Genomic DNA, 18,422 nt, shown 5'->3' with positions numbered 1-18,422 from the left:
AAGACTTTGTATATAATTTTAATTTGGGGCAGCTGTGGCTGTTGAGGTAGAGTGGGTCGTCCACTAATCGGAAGATCGGCAGTTCAATCCCCGGCTCCTCCAAGTGTCCTTGGGCAACATACTGAACCCCAAATTGCTCCCGGAGGCTGTGCCATCGGTGTGTGAGTGTGTGTGTGTGAATGAGCATTAGAATTCCTGATGAGCAGGTTTGCAGCCTCTGCCATCAGTAGGGGTGAGGATCTTTGGGAATCTCATGATTCGATTCAATTTCGCTTCTTCGATGTCCGATTCAATTCAGAATCAATTCTCGATTGGATGAATAGAAAAGGGGGGGGGGGGGTATTTTCAGTTTCTTGCTCCAGTATACTGTGTGCCAAACCATTCACTGGTGTCCATAGTGCACTGAAATACAATATGAAACATAACTGGCAGATAAGATAAATGGTCCCCAGCCTTTTTATTTTAAAAAGTTAACTGCATTAATGAATGAATTAATGTGAATGCATCTTGCAGTCTCCTGCCTGTATGAGAATAACAAAATGAGGGAAAGGCGGAGTGCCCCACTGTGTTGTTATTAACGTCATGTCTCCAGCAGTGGAATAGCAGCCTCTCTGCTGCACCGTTAGCTCCAGGGAAAGCCACTGTTGTCCAACACGCTGAGCAGGCAAAGGGTTTTTGAGGTGAAACAGACTGAGCATCAAGTTATTTCTTCACCTCACAGTTGGTTTAAGTTGTTTAATGCTGCAGTGTGTGTTGGTCGGCCGGTCTCGTTTGTTATTGCTGATCGCTGCTCCACTCTGCTAACGTCAGGCTCTGAGTGATGATATAGAAAGTTCACAATATACTGCACGTTCATCTCGCAAACGTAATTATTCACTCATTAACTCAAAAATGCTTGCAACCGTTGCCTTTTGTGAAGATGAACTCTAGTCTGTTCGTGCTGTACATTGTCCGGTTGCTGCGCTGCCCTCGCAGTTGAGTTTCACCTTTTCGTTCCATCAAAATCACATTATTAAGTAACATTTAGAAAATCGATATTTGACATTTGGGAATTAATGCAGAATTGTCCACATCCGCATCGGGATGCATCTTATAATCGATTTTTTCCCCATCCCTAGTCATCAGTGTACGAATAATCGTGTGAATGGGTGAATGTTGTACTCTGAGTGGTCGGAAGACTAGAAAGGCACTATATAAATGCAGCCTATATACCATTTGTATGTAAAGTATTTAGAAATGAGTATACAAACCAATAGCTGCATAACTGTTAGATTTATAAAATGATTCATTCCAAACATTCCACAGTGAGCATAAATAGTTTTAGCATCAAAAATAACAAAACAATGTTTTTAATGCTGTTACACAGAGGTATATTTCTAGTCTTTAAAGTGCTTCAGGTTGACAGCCACCCTGTGTTACTGCTAATCTACCTATGGGAAAAACAACAGGCAAAGCAATTCAATTGAAATGACAATTGCTTTTTGTGTTGTTTGTAATATGCCATACAGTCTATGCACATTGGTACACTGAATGTTCAAAATATCAAGGAGACTTCTTTTGTGAAGTGCTTTTTGACATACCTGTCAAAATCAAGCCATTTGATCACATAATTTGACACAAAATTCCTGTAAATCCAATACTGCCATAAAGCAGTCCTGCTCATTCATTTATAACATTTTCATTCAAAATTAGGAATATACTGTATGTCTGCTGTCTGTTTCTGGGACCTGGATATACCAGCCTGTTCAAAGGCAAGATTATTAAGCTCACTGAACTCAAATTTTGTAAAGCTTATATTATACGGTACAGTGTTAATAATGTTCTCTGTCCCTTAAAATGCAGGGAAGCATGGATGAGAGTTATATAAAGTCCAGGATTTACATTTATGTTTTAGGCATTCAGCTGATGCTCTTATCCAACATGACGTAGTGTACAACGAGAGGATGACGCAAGCTTCCTGCATTCTGACATGTGCTACCAAATATTTCCCATGTGTCTGTCTTATGGAATAACATAAGTCATTCATATTGCATGTCCTCACAGAAGTCTACTCTTTTTGCATTTCAGACTGAATCTGTGTAGGCACCTATCCCCTCTTCTGGCAGAAAGCAGATATGTTCTTTTCCTCTGTTCCAGTATGGTAAGTTAATCTTTTGTTTCTCTATTAGCATGAATAAATGTGTCCCTAAGGGAAAAACAGCAGGGCTTCATGCATGACTTGTTATAGATTTTGGTAACCACGTGTTGGTTATGAATATTCTAAGTGCTATGAATAGACACAGGTCAAGGAGTGCCAAAAACTACTTGCTTAAAAGAAAAGCTATTTTGAAAATAAGAATACCTGTCATTTAGGAAAATATGAAAACCAGGATAATAGTCAAAGGTCAGTAGTCAAAGTTACTCTGTTTGCTTTTCCCTTCTTGCTTATTTATACACATTTTGTAAGGAAGATAGATCATTTGGACACTCTGGGAACTGTGGCATGACTGAAAGAGCTTCTGGCATCCTTGCATGTCAGATTCCCTTTTGAAGATGGTAGTTATATTCAAACGCACCCGCAGGTACATTGATAGCGAGTGAATCCGTGGGTGGCTTTTCAAAATAGGCTGACAGAACACACTGTTCTTTTCACATACAGCTTTTCTCAATCTACCCACAGTCAGAGCAGATTAAAAAATAACACTGCCTTTGACATCTCTTTGTCAACTCAGCATTAAAAAGATGTGATAAAGAACTAATGACTGTTAGCATTGAGGTTCTGATGTGCCACTGTACACCCTTCTTGAAGGTTGTTATATCTACAGTATTTAGCAAAGCTATACATATTTCCCTGGCAATGCTGTACCTACTAACATACAACAATAGCTTGCAGGACAGTATTACTGCATAATCATACAAGTAACAATAAGATAGGTTTGTCTGAATTCATCTTTTATTGACATATATATAATGTTACATTACAATGTTGCACACAGTAATGCAAGAGCTCGGTGTATTTGCTGGTCAAGAGTGGTCTCAAAATGGAGGCACCCACATTTGCCCTAGAGCTAAACATGGATATATACAGGGTTTGTCAGGGTGATTGCAGCCCAGGGGCACAAATCCAGAATCTTTAAAGCTGTTCTCTTGTACCGTTCCCTGTCATTGTGCTTAACGTGATAAGAGCAACACGCAGGTCCATGCCAACTACTGTGCCCATTCAGCAGTACCAAATTGTACTGGCGAGGTTAGAGTGGAGGACATGGCACAGTAGAACAGAACGCAATGAAGCATGATGTAGCCAATTTTTGCAGAATCTCTTTATCTGTTTTTTCTTTTTCTTTTTTAAACATTATACTGTAAGTGGTATATTGATACAGTTTTTATTAACAACATGAGCAGGTTGTTTTCTTTTAATTGCCAGTGCAACTAATCAAAGACAGGGTGGAAATGTTGCCTGAGGTTTATGGGGATCTAGTATAAAAATGATAGCTCTGGGGAGGGTGACGAAATGGGAGCAGGCGTTGCTGTTACTAGCCTGCAGTTACTGGTATTGTGATGACAGTAAAAATGATCTATACCAACTGTAGCTTTTCAGACAGCTTGTGAGTCTTCCAAGACATGAAATGCTGAGTTTGGAACACAGAATGGAGGTGCAAATGTTTATTTATCTTCCACCTTTAAAAGAAAATCACACTTGAAATATTATTTGTGCTGTTGCTATTATCTTGGACATGGTCTGGTTATTACTTTAAGGCAAAAGGAGGGTGTGAAAATGGGTTGATCATCTTCAGTCATAGATGTTCTATGAAATACAACCCACAATATATAAAAAAAAATTAAGAGTGAAAGGTCAACAAAACAGTGTGTGTGTGTGAGTGTGAGTCCCCGCAATGTGACTGTATAAACAGATATATGTCATCATAACATGTTCTTTTGTTAAGAGTTTGTATTTTTATGGCAATTACTTGGATAAACCTTGAATGTACAGTACCAGTCAAGTTTGGACACACTTTCTCAATGAAGTGAATGGGAAGGTGTGTTCAAACTTTTGACTGGTACTGTATATGAGCTAAACTTCAAAGCTGAGAACCAGAAACCCTGGAGTTAAGGGGTACTTTTTGTAACTGTTAATCCTGTTTTGTGGATTCACTATGCTGAACACCTGCATTGTAGTGTTTGGGAAATAAATAAAATACACTGTGGTCAAACTATTTTTTTGCTGTTGATATTTAAGCACATATATTTGAAAACAATAAAATAAAATTATACAGAACATACTTCATCAGGTGGCCAGGAATACCCATCTCGCCCATCTTGTTGTGTGCCATGACTTAGTCATAAAAAACAAAGCTTAGGAAAATTATACTAAACACACATAGCCCATTTGGAAGACCTCCACTCCATTCTCCTTATTTCTGTTCCACCTAAATTATTACCCTTTACCCACCCGGCAGCTCCTCTTACTTTCATCCATATGTACATATTTCCTCTAAACTTACCCCTGCTTTCTTTCCTCACTGTGTCATCAATTAATGCTATTTCCCAACATACACACCATTACCAGCAACGTCTCTAGCCTACCTCAATAACCAGCATCATCGGTGGCTTTGTATCTCTTTCACAGCATCCTGCACATGTGATAACATGAAAAGCGTGTATTTTAGAGTAGTCACACAATTATGGACTGTTCCCTGACAGTTTCCATATTTATGTTTAAGAGTCGTTTCTGTTGAAGTATTATTATTTTGGAGCTTTTGTTGCTTCTCTACCTGAGTGTGTCAGGATGGATTTAAACCTAAACCTGGTTGTTAGGGAATAAATGGTTAATCCCATCTGCATGTAAAGTGCAAAATACATCATTTCAAATTACAGTAATAATTTATGGTAGTTCTTGAAAAGTAAGCTAACCTAACCTAATCAATATACTCTAAAACATTTTCGTCACTTGTTGCAAAAGCGGATGGTTAACGTAATCCAAAAATGAGTAGCGAGTAGCAGTGATACTACTATAATCTGTTTTTTTTAAGATCCACATTTTAGCAAGGAATTGAATCTAATTATTATTAGATTCATGGGTTTGCAAATGGCTTGTAAAATCCAATTAAAACAAAAAAATTAGATAACATTAAAAACAGCAATTGCATTTCACACTTGTGTGGTCCACTGTAGCAGGTCAGTTCATTAAAGGGCAAAATGAGACGGGTGCAGCATTGTATTATTATCTAGCATTTAAAATCAATTTTCCTCATATATTCTTCTTGTTCTCACCCTCAGTGGAAAAGGGCAAAAAAGCACAGCTTAAAAAGGTCACTGCCGATTGGTTCCGGGTTCTCCGAGTCAACCTTTAACTTCACTGGTCATCATCACATCATTTTGTGACTGATTCAGATTCAGTGTCCCCCTGTACTTTGCATTTCATTCTGCACACTTTAATTCCTCAACATATAGGGTGATGATCTTTTTATTGAGGAATACTGCAAGTAATCACAATTTGTTGGCTCTATCTTCCTGAAACAGGACGCAAACAAGCAAAATGTCAGAGTGTTCACATACGGGCGTAACGAGAACATTATTTCAATTTTAGTGACCACAGGTGTCAGTGCAAACCAGGCACAGCCAGGTGCAACCTGCTGCAACGTGGAAGAAGCTGAAGATATTTATTAGTAGGATGAACACTGCATCAGAGCTTTGCTGGTATGGGGCAGGTATGGCTCGCAAACAGCACCTATGTGAGAAAAATAAAATAAAAGAAAAAGACAAATAATGTTAAAACTTTGAAATGTTTTCACAAGCCTGTTTTATTTGGTCATGGCATGCAGGATGGATAATTAATTATGTGGTGTTACTTGGAGTGTGTGGCTGATGTAGGCTTATACTAGTTAAATTAACAAGTATGTAAAATTCACTGTAAAAATCCTCTTGACATGACAGAAAAAAAATTTTTGATACTTCATGCAGAGTGTTTTCTATTGGCCTAATAAAAGTGTCCCGACAGATTTGATGGCCTCATTCTGAGGTCGGCCACGTTACTCCAAATGATTTTTCTGTGAAATTTGAAATCTGTGAGTAATAGCTTCAGTCTGGTGTTTAGAAAAACACAAAACATTGAACTCTGTCAACAGAACTGTGTCGGGAGATTTAAAGAATTAATGAAGTTTTTGCTGCTTTGCCATCCATCCATAAAATTATGTACAGCTCCCCTGATTGTAGGTGAAATACAGCATCATTCCTGCTCCTGTGTGATGACTACAGGCATTTAATCAACTGCACAGAAAAAGATTTGACATTCACCAATTTGTTGTGGGCAACTCACTAATCAAACAGAACCCTGGATTGTGTTCAGTGACGTGGACGATAGTGGTAAGACTCTTCTTTAATCACAATAAAAAAATTGTATTTTGAGGCACGTATCATCTTCTGTTGATGGAAAAAAGTGCGTAGAGGCCAAAGTTATTATATCTGAAAGGGGTTTTGTGATTGTTGAGAGGCCTGTGTGAGTTCAAAATTTACAACTAAAGCTACAAAGATTGCCACAGGTCTGAAATAAGAGTTGTTCTCAGCAGGTTTTAACACAAATGTACCTTCAAACCAAAATGAGCACCAAATTTGCACTGTACTGCCTAATCACCATAAACACAGATAGCTGCGCCTACCCTACCTTGCTACAAACATGTTTGTTTGGAGACAGGAAATACCAAACAGGAGCAGACACCAAAAAATACATTAAGCCAAGGGAAAATGGCAAAAACAGTGTTTGCCCAAACGTTAGCTTTGCACTAGCAGGAAGGCATATGCCTTGTGTATGGTATTGGTAAGTTGTAATTGTGATGATTAATTCAGTTCAGGTTGTATTTATCTTTATGTGTTATTTCTGTAAGACAATAATGTACAGATCACAATATCCAATGAGAAAGCAAAGAGAAGGGAACATGCCATTAACATTCACATCTAACCTCTCAAAGTAAATGATTGGCTGAAGTGGTATATTTAGGATGCACTATATACTGTACACTTTGTACCCTTTTCACCAAGATGAGGGGAAAAAATGGTATGGCTGATAAGGCCCAGTTTAAGTACCTTTTTTCAGTAAGTAAGTGAGGTAATTAATACTGACAAGGGCTTCCACATTGGTGATGTGTGATTCACATTACAAAATGATCAAAGCCCCTATACTGTACTTGGTCTGTCCCTGTCTGAGAAGTACTTGTTTTACATTTCCTACGGCTTTTCACAAATTTCACCTTTCAAATGTCACTTTTCATGATGCAACTTGTTTTTCAGTCCCTGGATTGGCACACATGCCTTTTGATTCAATGAAGACCAAGATCTTACATTTTTCTTTGAGATAGGTTTAATGAAGCCCTAGACACAAGCAAAACTGCAGCAGCAAGATACAGACAGGCATGTCTTGTGTCGTAATCCTGTTGAAGAAAACAGGTTTTTTATCAAAGTGGATTTACTATGTCTGCACTGTGGTGAAGACAATATAAGAAAAAACTTTACAGAAGCCTTAGTAGTTCGGAATTCATTAGAAGATCAAAGTCAAGATTAGGAATTGCTACATTTGCAATATGCACACTCGCACAGGCACACAGAAATAAAAATAAGAAAAAATTACATTACCTTTAACATATTATAATACATCTAAAACCTTGGTGCCTACCCAGGAGCCCAACATTGACATCAAATCCCTTTGATGCCATCCACAGCATACCTTCTTATGCAAACTTGCATCTTGCATTCGTCTCTCTTAACACATCATCATCAGTTTCCAACCTCAGGCCCACCAGGAGCCCAGCAGTAGCTGTAGCATAAATTGCCACATCAGAGGCTCTTCCAGTGAACTGACAGTCAGCAGCATCATGTTATGGGGTGAGGAGGTGGCAGAGCATGAAAGGATGCATTATGTGGTATGCAGATCAACAGGAAGCTTGTGTAGATTAGACTTCACATTGCCACCTAGCTGTAAGTAGCAGATAAAGAAGATTGTGGCGTGAGAGTTGGAGAGAGGCGGAGACAGAGAGTTTTATGAGAGACGGAGAGAGGGAGAGAGACCACAGGCAAGAAAAAGATGTCAAAAGAAGTTAAGCTCAAAAATGTCCATTCTCACCTTTAAAAAAAATAGTTAAGAGGTCCTATATTTGCCTCTTTTTTTAAGATTTTGGATTGATTTGTTTATCAGTTGTTGTGTGTGTCATTGGCCACCAGATAACAGTGTTATCCAAAATGGATTTAAGACATGATAGGGTAGTCTGTTAAGAGCAGGTTGGCACCAATGATAGTGGTTTTCAGCAGTAACTTAGGTGTGAATGTGCAAGAGAAGTCATTATCAATTTCACTGATCTGATGCTGCAAAACTTACGTGCTTGTTTTTTTGTTGTTGTTTGTTTGTTTGTTTGTTTTTTTCAGATGTTAGAGGTGCACATCCCTGCTGCTGCTGGTGCTGCAGTGCTTCTTTATGCCAATAACAAAGAGTAGGAGGATTCTGTTGCCTGTTGGGTTAGCAACGAATGTGTAGATATGAAGTAATGCTTAAATTTGAGCTTAAGTGATAACAGAGCAGAGCCACTGTGACAACTTTGGGCTGTTGTGACAACATAATCTCTGCAGTGAGTTGCAGCAGACACAGAGATAATGCTTTCTTTGTTGGAACTTTTTAAAATCACCCACTGAGACACATTTCAACTGTATGTCTGTTAACAATGTGTCACTCATCTGAGTAAATATAACATCCGTTCATCAGTTTAAGGAAAACTAGCTTAACCTTTGCATACTAGTGCTTTCACACTGCATCAATTTTAGGTAGAATCATAAATTGATAGATTGTAGGCCATTTGTCATGAGTAATCTGTGACACTTTTATCGGTGACTTGTTCAGCTATCTTCAAGTCCCTCCTCTGTCGTTCTAATGCCAGTTTATTTGTGTTCCCGGTACATTTGTCATTTTTGTTGCCAAGGCAATAAGGAAGGTTTGACAGCAAGGACTGAACGCCTGACAGTTGATTGACAGTGCAATGTTCCAGGAGAGAGGCAGGTAAATTATCTGAATATTCAACGTGAGGATTAATCCTTCTTCTCATGTACTGCTGAATATATTCAGCTGTGGATAGGATAGAGGGGAAAGTGTTTAAACATTATATTTGAAGTTTGAGTTAATTGAAGCACATTGTTGAGAATCCATCAACAATGCTAACAGACTGTGGAGGGCAAGTTTGGTTTTGTGTGAATATTGGGCAAATTGAATACAGTTCCTCACACACAATTGGCTCAACCAGAGATAAGCTTGAAAGTTATTTCATGGCTCTATGGTGAGAGCCATGAGCTCCATGTTACAAGTGGAACATGGAGCAACCAAATATCAACCAATATGCAAAATTAGACAATTTTAATTGTTGTTAAGAGTAAATTTCAACCAAAAGAAACATTTATTTAATTTATCAAGAGCAGTTCACATGCCTTGCTTATTCTTTATTGCTGCCTTTTGGCTGGACATCCTGTGCTGTTTGATGTTTTAATAAGAAAGAAAGCAGAGAAAGTAGCACTCAATGAACTCTACTGCACTGAGCAGCAACACCTTAAATAAGATGTAAGGGCATCTCAGTCAGCCGTCTAACTTCTCAGTATCTGAAGCCATTGCTCTGTGTCTCATTTCCCAGGGTATTGATGTCTTTAAGTGAGCTTCCCAAGTGCCTGGAGGGAGTGGATGCTATACAGATTGCTTTCAGGGTGTTGGGACACAGCCGACTGGCGTAGCTCAACAGTAGACCCATGATCGTTCTTTCAACTAGTGCTGTAGTGAAAGATTTTTGGAGGACAAAAAAAAAAACCCAAAACAAACACATTAGATCTAACTTGTATTACCTGCATCAGCATGCAAGAAAGACAATACAATTTACCTTATTTATTTTTTGTCCCCCAGCTGAAGCTAACTATTCTAACAAAATGAAACCAAGCCTGGCAATGTTAAAGAGATACCGATGTATTGCTCCTTTTTTAATATACTTTTCTGTACATTCACATCTCTAACTAGAGGTTTAACCATCTGCAGGTACTGCAGTGACCTTCAGCCATCATTGGTGGATCTCTCTAACAAAAACAAGACTGTTTTACTCAGCTGTAGGGGAGGCCAATCATTCTACACAAGAAAAGTCACTAATGATACAGAGTAGAAAATGAGTGGACACAGGAGTTGGCTTTGTCCTCACCGATGAAAGCACTATTTCTAATAGAAGAAAAAAGAAAGGGGAATGAATACTGGGTACCAGCAGAGAGATGGTTCACTATAAAGGAAAGTAAAAAAAATGGAAACAAAAGGAGAATCAATACTGTTGCACTGCAACATGGCCATGAAGCAAAGTGAATTGGATAGAGAGCTTGGATGGATAGGTGTAAAGAGTCACTGGAACTAGGAACAAATTGTGTGATTTTGGACTCCCCATTAAAAGCTGCAGTGGATTCCTGCCAGACTTCTCTTTCCCCTTCATGTCAGCAGTATCTCATCTTTAGACTTCTACCACTGTTTCTATTGAATATTACAATGAAAAATGAGCTGCACATCATTGAAAAGTAAGTTAGTTTTCTGCCCTTTGACAGACCTCTTTCTGGATGATACAGTGACAATGATGATGATGATTATTGACTATTACGCATTCAAGTTCCTTTGAATTTGACACCATGTTAAGGCAGGATGTATGAATGCCTTTATTAAAGGTGCAATGTGTAGGATTTAGTGGCATTTAGTGTAACAGACTTGGCAGAAATGGAATATAATATTCATAAGTATGTTTTAATTAGTGTATAATCACCTGAAAATGAGAATTGTTGTGTTTTTGTTACTTTAGAATGAGCCCTTTATATCTGCACAAGGAGTAGGTCCCCTTCCATGGAGCCTGCTATGTAGCACCGCCATGTTTCTACAGTAGCCCTGAACAGACAAACCAAGCACTAGCTCTAGAGAGGGCCTTTCGCATTTTTTGTGAGTTTCGCAGCCACTGTATGTTCTCCTACATGCTTTAAAGGGAGGGGTGAAGGTGAGGGGTTTTCAGTTGGTTGCAATCCGCAAACTCACCTCTAGATACCACTAAATCCTACACACTGGTCATTTAACTGTATGTCATGCACATGCTTCTCATGTAACTGGGCTTTCCAACAAGAAGTCAGATTAATCCTGCAACCTATATGGATTTCTATGACCTTCTGTGATGTGTAAGTCTGTTTATATCCAGTTAAATTATATTGATTGCCTCTTTTTAGTTTATTAACTATTCCTGAGTAGTAATTTAACAGAGGCACAGATGTTACATTAACTCAAACAAGAATGGAGCAAATATGCTACCACCTGGTCAGTCACTCCTACTGCATGCAAAGAGGCACGATCTCAAGAAAACATTGTGGCCTTACTAAACTGGATAAGGACTGACGGTGATTACAGAAGAGACTAGAAAAGAAGTGTTTGGATAGAGAAGCTGGGAGAGTGCTCTGCAGAGTGTAGGCAGCTGGACTGCAGTAATTAGTCACTGAAGCTCTTCGTGGTTAAGGGGCATCTGACCACTGGCCTTGCTTGCTTAGAAGGATGGCAGAGGTTCTTCCCTCTCTCAAATATGACTGTGATTAACATCAGCAATTACCTGCAGAAATTGCAACCCCTTTCTTCTTTTAGACAAAGAGAAATCAATTGCCTGTGAGGCACAGATAGCCTCAACCACAATTTACTCTTTTACAGTTTACTCAGTCCACTGTCTTAAAGTCCATACCATAAATTACCATGGATATCATACTTAAAATGTATCATAGACTTTTTATAAATCCATGTCACCTCCCTGTTCCTGTGAAAGAACAAAATGAACCTGCACACTGTCACTGTTATAAACAGTTAACTTTTTTGTCCACCGGCTAAATGTCTAGTAAATGTTCAAATTTTACCAGCCACTCAATAGATTACCATTGTTTTTTTTGGTTGGTGAGTGAAGCAACTCTACCTCTTGCATATTTTACCAGAATTTGGCTGGAGGCTGGTACTAATTTTGTGCCCTGATTGTAAATAAAATGAGTGCCAATAATGAGCAGTATTCAGGATTTTTGGTTCTTTGACAGAGTTTTTGATCAGACACACCTGTCAGTAAGTCATTCTGGTGTGCAAAAACTTTGTTACCTTCCTTTTCCCACAAAGTTCAGTGCATGATTTTTTTTCAGTTAATCTGGCCAAGCAATGGCAGTTCTGATTTTGTGGAACATGCATAACATTGACACTGCTGCTACATTTACAGCCCTTTATAAAACAATATTATATTGGAAGACAGGGAGGCAGTTATAAACAGAGGAAAACCCATCTGGTGTTACAACACAATGGAGTTGAGCAAGAAGCCTGTGTTCCACAAATCCAAATTAAGGGAAACGAGAAGCCAAAAATACCAGGAGTGATAATGAAAACTCATTAAGACCGCTTTTCCATTTGAATAGAGGCAATATATCCATTTTTAAATAAATATTCTCTACAGCAGACATTTTATCCATGCAACTATCTAACCTAACAGTGGCATAACATTTGTGATGCTCTCTAAAAATGAGCTCTCTGATCTCTACATTTATGTCTGCTGTCATTTACGGTTGAGCTAATGAGCTAACCCCTTGACACCTTGTGAATTTGTTGATGTTTACCTCCAGTATGGGGACAGGTGGGGGAAAGGGGTGTGATATGCACATTAATGAGCATGTCATGCGGACAGCAACTAATTACAATGACGCATTTGGGACCTCATTTGGTGATTGTGTCAGCAGTAACAGCCTCCTGGCCATTTGAGTGCCCATGTTAGTTTAAATTACCATAGAAGTCCCTCTGGAAGTTCTTCTTGTCTAAAAGTGTACGTGTCTCTGTCAGAGAATGGAGGTAGAAAAGCTTTACATTTGTTTTGGTTTTTTTGTACTTTGTGCCAGAGAGAGAGTAACGAGAGAATGTTCCTTTGAGGTTAGACAGAAAAGCTTTCATCATCTCCTGTGTGGGCTAACCTGAGATTATTAAGATCAAGCCAGTGTGTTGGAAGCTCTACTAGTAATGACATTGTTACCCAGGGTTTTGTTGTCCCTTTAGTAGCCTACCAGGGGTGAAATTTCCTGATCACAAGGATCCCCTGTGGCTTCATTCATAGCAAAAAGCCATTATAAAAGTATATACTGCAGTGTGCAGAAAGAAACCTAGCTTTGAGGTTGAGGCATTGTTTGGAATTTCATGTTAGTAGCAAAACATGAAGATAAACAATGAGTCAACTCTAAGTAATTATTGTAGCAATTTATTTCTGCAGTGTCATCCTACTGTACATAGTTTTTATGTGTAGTGGCCGAGTGCATATATGGAAATGTAAGTGGCTATGTTACAATTTATAAATCCACTGCAAATTTATGTGTCTCTAGAATTACAAATATTTTGTGACAAAATAGCAGTTTTACTTATTTCAAAAAATACATCACATAGGGGCTGCTTTACTGACATAACTAACTTTCTCTTTCACTTTGAAGTTTTTCTTCAAGAAATAATCCTTAAGATTTTTACCTTATCAAGACCTATTTTGATGCTATTTATTTATTTTTCAGGAATAGGCATCCAATGTATTTGTATTCTGTATTAGCCTCTCTATGAAAAACTTTGCACTGTTCCTGGCAAAGTCTGCCTTTCCCATGTGGGATTCAAATCGTGTATCCATGCACAAGTAACTCACAAGAAACAATTCATGCACGACAAAATTTGGCGCATGCATGCATTTCATGTAATCTAGAAGGAAACATCAGTTGAGTTCAGTATCACCATGTCAGATGACATTGTTGCTGTCTTCTTCAGTCTTCATCAAAACAGTGTGAGAGTATGATTCCTCGTTATACCTGCTGATGCTCAATCAGCATGTTAACATGCTAATACATGTGTTAACATGTTAACACTTTGTGAGCATGTTGGCATGCTAACGTTAACATTTAGTTCAAAGCAATGATAGGCCTAAATATGTAAACAGATTACAGACAGATGATTTGCTCTTCTTTTGTTGCATTTCTGACAGAGTATGCACTCAAGAAATGTTTTCTGCCCCTGGCAGTCATTACATTTATCATTTTGTAGGGAATTCTGGGACATGTATTACTAAAACACACTTGCTGTTACCATTAGTAATCATAGGTGTCTCTAAATCAAGCAGGTTAATAAGGTTATATAACATAAGGTAAGGAGTATAACTAATCAAAAGGTTTAGAGAAGAACATACTGTGCTGTTCTCAAAAAAACTGTTGAAACCTTTAAGGATAACTTGCAACTGTAATGCAGAAAGTATGTGAAATGAGAAAATGGTGGAAAGATACATGATTTGTATGTGTGCCTCTGGGAATGACAGGCAGGCTGAGATTGAGAGACAAATGTAGTCTATTGAGGGATTTAAATCTGGAGATCACATGAGAGAAACGCAATGTAAAAGGAGCTCCAGTGGCAATTATTAGGTGTAAAAAAATGAAATATATATGTGTCACAAATGTATTACCCCAGATACATTTGTGACACATATATATTTCATTTTTTTCATTTTTATATATATATATATAGTATATAGTATATAGTATATATATATATATATATATATATATATATATATATATATATATATATATATATATAGAGAGAGAGAGAGAGAGAGAGAGAGAGAGAGAGAGAGAGAGTATATATATATATATATATATATATATATATATACTCACACACACACACATACTCATACATACATATACATACATAAATCTGGAATTCTAGATTTTACTCCCTGGAGAACACTGATTTTTCTGCCATGTATACATGTAACCTGGTTTCTAATCGTCTTTTTACAAGTAAACATGCACAATAACAGACTGCAGACAGAGCAAGCACAGTGCTGAGTGGCTAGATGAAAGGAGAGATCATTACACAGAGCGAAGTGTCCTCGTATCTAAAATAATGGCATCCAAAGCCTGACTGAAACTAAAACAGCGTAGCCTGTAGATGTCTAAACAAGTCAGTTTCCTCCGCTGAACATTTAACTGTTCGCACTGTGAGGAAGAACGCTGCCGTTCCTGTCTGTCTCTCACTGCTCTGTCTGAATGCTCCAACACACGATGTGCTGGATTTATAACACAGGACAAAATGAGAGCATATTGTGAAATGGGGCGCGGCACAATAATGGTTTTATCTTGATTATCTTGTTTTCATAATCGTTGGAAGCCAATATCGTAAATGAAAAATAAAATTTGATTAATCGCCCAGCCCTAACTGATACACTGAAACCTGCAGCTATTTTTCTATGATCTATGATTCTATGATACGCTCCCAACTTTTGCCTTATACAAGCAGTTTGAATCGATGTAGCTGTACCCTAAATATTTAGATTGGTTTGGATCCGTAAATCATCACACCACTATACTACGATGCCTAAAGCAATTCAGAGGATCATTTTTACAGGTCATACAAATTATGACACGTTAATTATTAATATAAGGGAAGTTCAGTTGTTAGGAGGTTTCTAAAGAACCAGTTGTTGATTGCAGCTCTATCATTTGTCTTAAGTATTATGAGCAATTTAGCTGACAAACATGCTCCATGAAGGAGCACAGCCAGGAATAATTATGCTCCTTGGCTGGATAATGAGTTAAAATTCTTAATGGCAGAATAATTATGCTCTTTGGCTGGATAATGAGTTAAAATTCTTAATGGCAGAAAAAGATACCATGCCAAGATGCCAAATAAGATAGGCAATAAAATTAGAAATAAAAATCTGACAGCATTACACAGTGAAAACTTGGGGACACTGACTGTCTCTAACATGTACAGGTAGAAAGGGAAATGTGCTTTAAGAGCTAAATTTTGTAATGGAAAAAAAAAAAAAACAGAAAACAAAATACTACTCAATTGGTCGATTAGGATGACAGTTATTATAACAGAATACCGCAAAACGATATTTCACCTCATTTCACTAAGTGTTGAACAAGCATCGGAAATGAATATGATGAAACATCACATATTCACAAAAAAGGCCATAATTGTTCAGTAGATAAAGTCTTTGAAGATGTATAGTTCTCTAAGAAATGTTATATATACATATTAAGACCAGTAACAATGAGTATGAGTATACAGTAAAACTACACTACAAGCCATCGCAGATCAATTAAACGGATGCATTTAGACTGCACTAACATTGCCATCTGTTTTCTAACGTCTGGCTGCTGTCTTGTTTTTTTTTTAAATGAACTCTCATTCTTCCTTACGTTCATAATAACTGACAATTATGCTTTTACATAAAGTTACATTCATAGATATTTGGCTGTGTATCTATTGTTTTAAGTCTCCATGTCAGTTTAGAGTTAGTAGTGCGGACGTGGCTTGTGAGGATATGAACCTAGATTAATTACTCTATGTGATTTTAATTAAGTTTTCTCACTTTTCCCAGTTAAGATAGGAGAAATGTGTGTTAAGAGAAGAATATCAGGTGAAAGATAACAATTTTTCTCTCTCACTGTCTACCTTTTATTTGAGCAATGGGACGTGGATTTAAGCCACATATAAGAGTATGGACTCAGTCATTCTAGTGTGTCTCGGTAAACCATCAGTTGATCTTTCTTGACAAAACATTCATCCACATAAATTCACTATTTGCTTAAAAATGGTACCTCAAATTACTTTTGTCTCACAACAGGAAAGTAGAAACAACGTTGCATTTTGGAGGTAGGGTGACTAACACTTTCTAGCTTTCTAGCTGTTGAATGATCAAAGAAGTGACAATATGCATCCAAACTTTACACTCTCAGTTAGTCATTTTTATAATCCATATGACCTTGTTACTAAAATATTTTTTCTTGCATTTATTTACTTAATCTACTGTTATAGTATACTTACTAACCTATTTAGCCACTACAGAATACTTTTGGTGAGTGCTATGTTCAATAAAGTCAATAGCTGAAATCAAACATTGTATAAAAAGGAAAAATCAATGGGTTTCCTCCCTATTATTATGAGAACTGGAGCAAAGCCCCATTGGCTCTCAGTCATGCTTACTATTGATTGTAAAGGCCATAATTTACTTTTGTCCCAAAGCAATCTTTTCACCCCATTACGCCCTGCTCATGGCTCTATGGCCAGAGCCAGTCTTGGTCTCCATCATCATTAACACCTGCCTGGTCATTAAATTGAGCAGCCAGATAAAGGGACAGAGATTATAGATTCCATCATTGCTCTTCACATCACTCAGGCTAATGATTTGTGTAAAGGTCTAATGGTTAATGTGGCAAAATGCCAAACAGTGACAAAAAGTCACAAGCTAGGACCCCTAGAACAAGTGTTGGATTGTTTTTGTACCTTCACCTTTGACATTCATTACCAAAGCCGAGCCCTTTACTAGTCAATGAGGCCTGCAGTTGAGTACATATGCAGTTCATTCTTAAAAAAGATCTTATTGAAGTAATATAGGATGTGTTTACTCAGTTGAGACACTCAGGATTTCCTGAATAATGTCACAACAATGGCGATCACCTTTTGAATAAGTATGTTCTGGTGACTCAACTCATTTTGATGTTATTAGCTGTGTATTATTTGTCCATATATTTACCAAAATGCACCACATACCTATATATATTTTGACACCTATCTGCTCATTCCCTCAGAGCCAAATTTACTTTTGCAATTATATCCTCATGACATTCACCTTGCCTAAAATAAGTTTTTGATACTTTTTGATCCTTATAATAGATATTTAAGTAGTCCATCAATAATAGTCACAATGCTCTTTTGGACTACTCTGTGTCCTTAGGAACTTTGGGGCACACTTATTTTAAATCTCCCTGATTAAAACTATGGTTGCAGCTCAGGACTTCAATCAATCCCATTATTTTCCCCGAGTTTCTTGCCAAAATCCATGTCCATTCATGGATAAAAATGACTATGGGAACCCAGAAAACTCGTGTGTCCATGTGAGTCTGTGCTGTATTCCTTAAATGTAACATCACTATTTTGTATACTGGAATCTAACCTTGGTACACAGTTATGTTGTAGGAGTTCTTCATTTCCACCAAATCAGAGTGTACAAGGGAGTTCGAAGAGGATTGAGTGTAGAGGATGCCCCTAATGTAACAGCAAAATGCCAGAACCATGTGTCTATACCTCAAATGGCAGAAACAATTAGAATTGTTGCCAAAATGGCCACATGTGACAGATTCTCCATTTATGCAATTGCGTGCAGTAATTACTTCATGTCAGCACTACAAAAAGACCATTCAGCAGCTGTGTGCACTACTTTAGAACAGCTTTTAAGTGCTGTGGATTTTCAAGATTGTGACTGCTGTCTTTTTTAATCACAATGAATGCATTGGACTTGTGATCTAAAAGAAAAATGGAGCAATCCACAGCAAAGCACTGCATATAATATCCCACACACATTGTTTAATCT

The 18,422-nt window shown here is 37.7% G+C and overlaps 1 long non-coding RNA gene across 1 annotated transcript in view; it reads left to right on the top strand.

Annotated features, from left to right (window-relative positions):
• LOC121901287 overlaps positions 1–18,422 on the top strand; it is a 79,585-nt gene that overhangs the window by 40,395 nt on the left and 20,768 nt on the right. Inside the window, exon 2 of the long non-coding RNA XR_006097226.1 lies at positions 2,068–2,140. This is a non-coding gene — a long non-coding RNA (uncharacterized LOC121901287). The remainder of the gene's footprint in view (positions 1–2,067; positions 2,141–18,422) is intronic.

This window comes from Thunnus maccoyii, chromosome 8 (assembly GCF_910596095.1).
Source record: "Thunnus maccoyii chromosome 8, fThuMac1.1, whole genome shotgun sequence".
NCBI classification, from domain to species: domain Eukaryota; kingdom Metazoa; phylum Chordata; class Actinopteri; order Scombriformes; family Scombridae; genus Thunnus; species Thunnus maccoyii.
The sequence above is the reverse complement of the archived record's forward strand: the minus strand, read 5'-3'. Positions and strand labels throughout refer to the sequence as shown.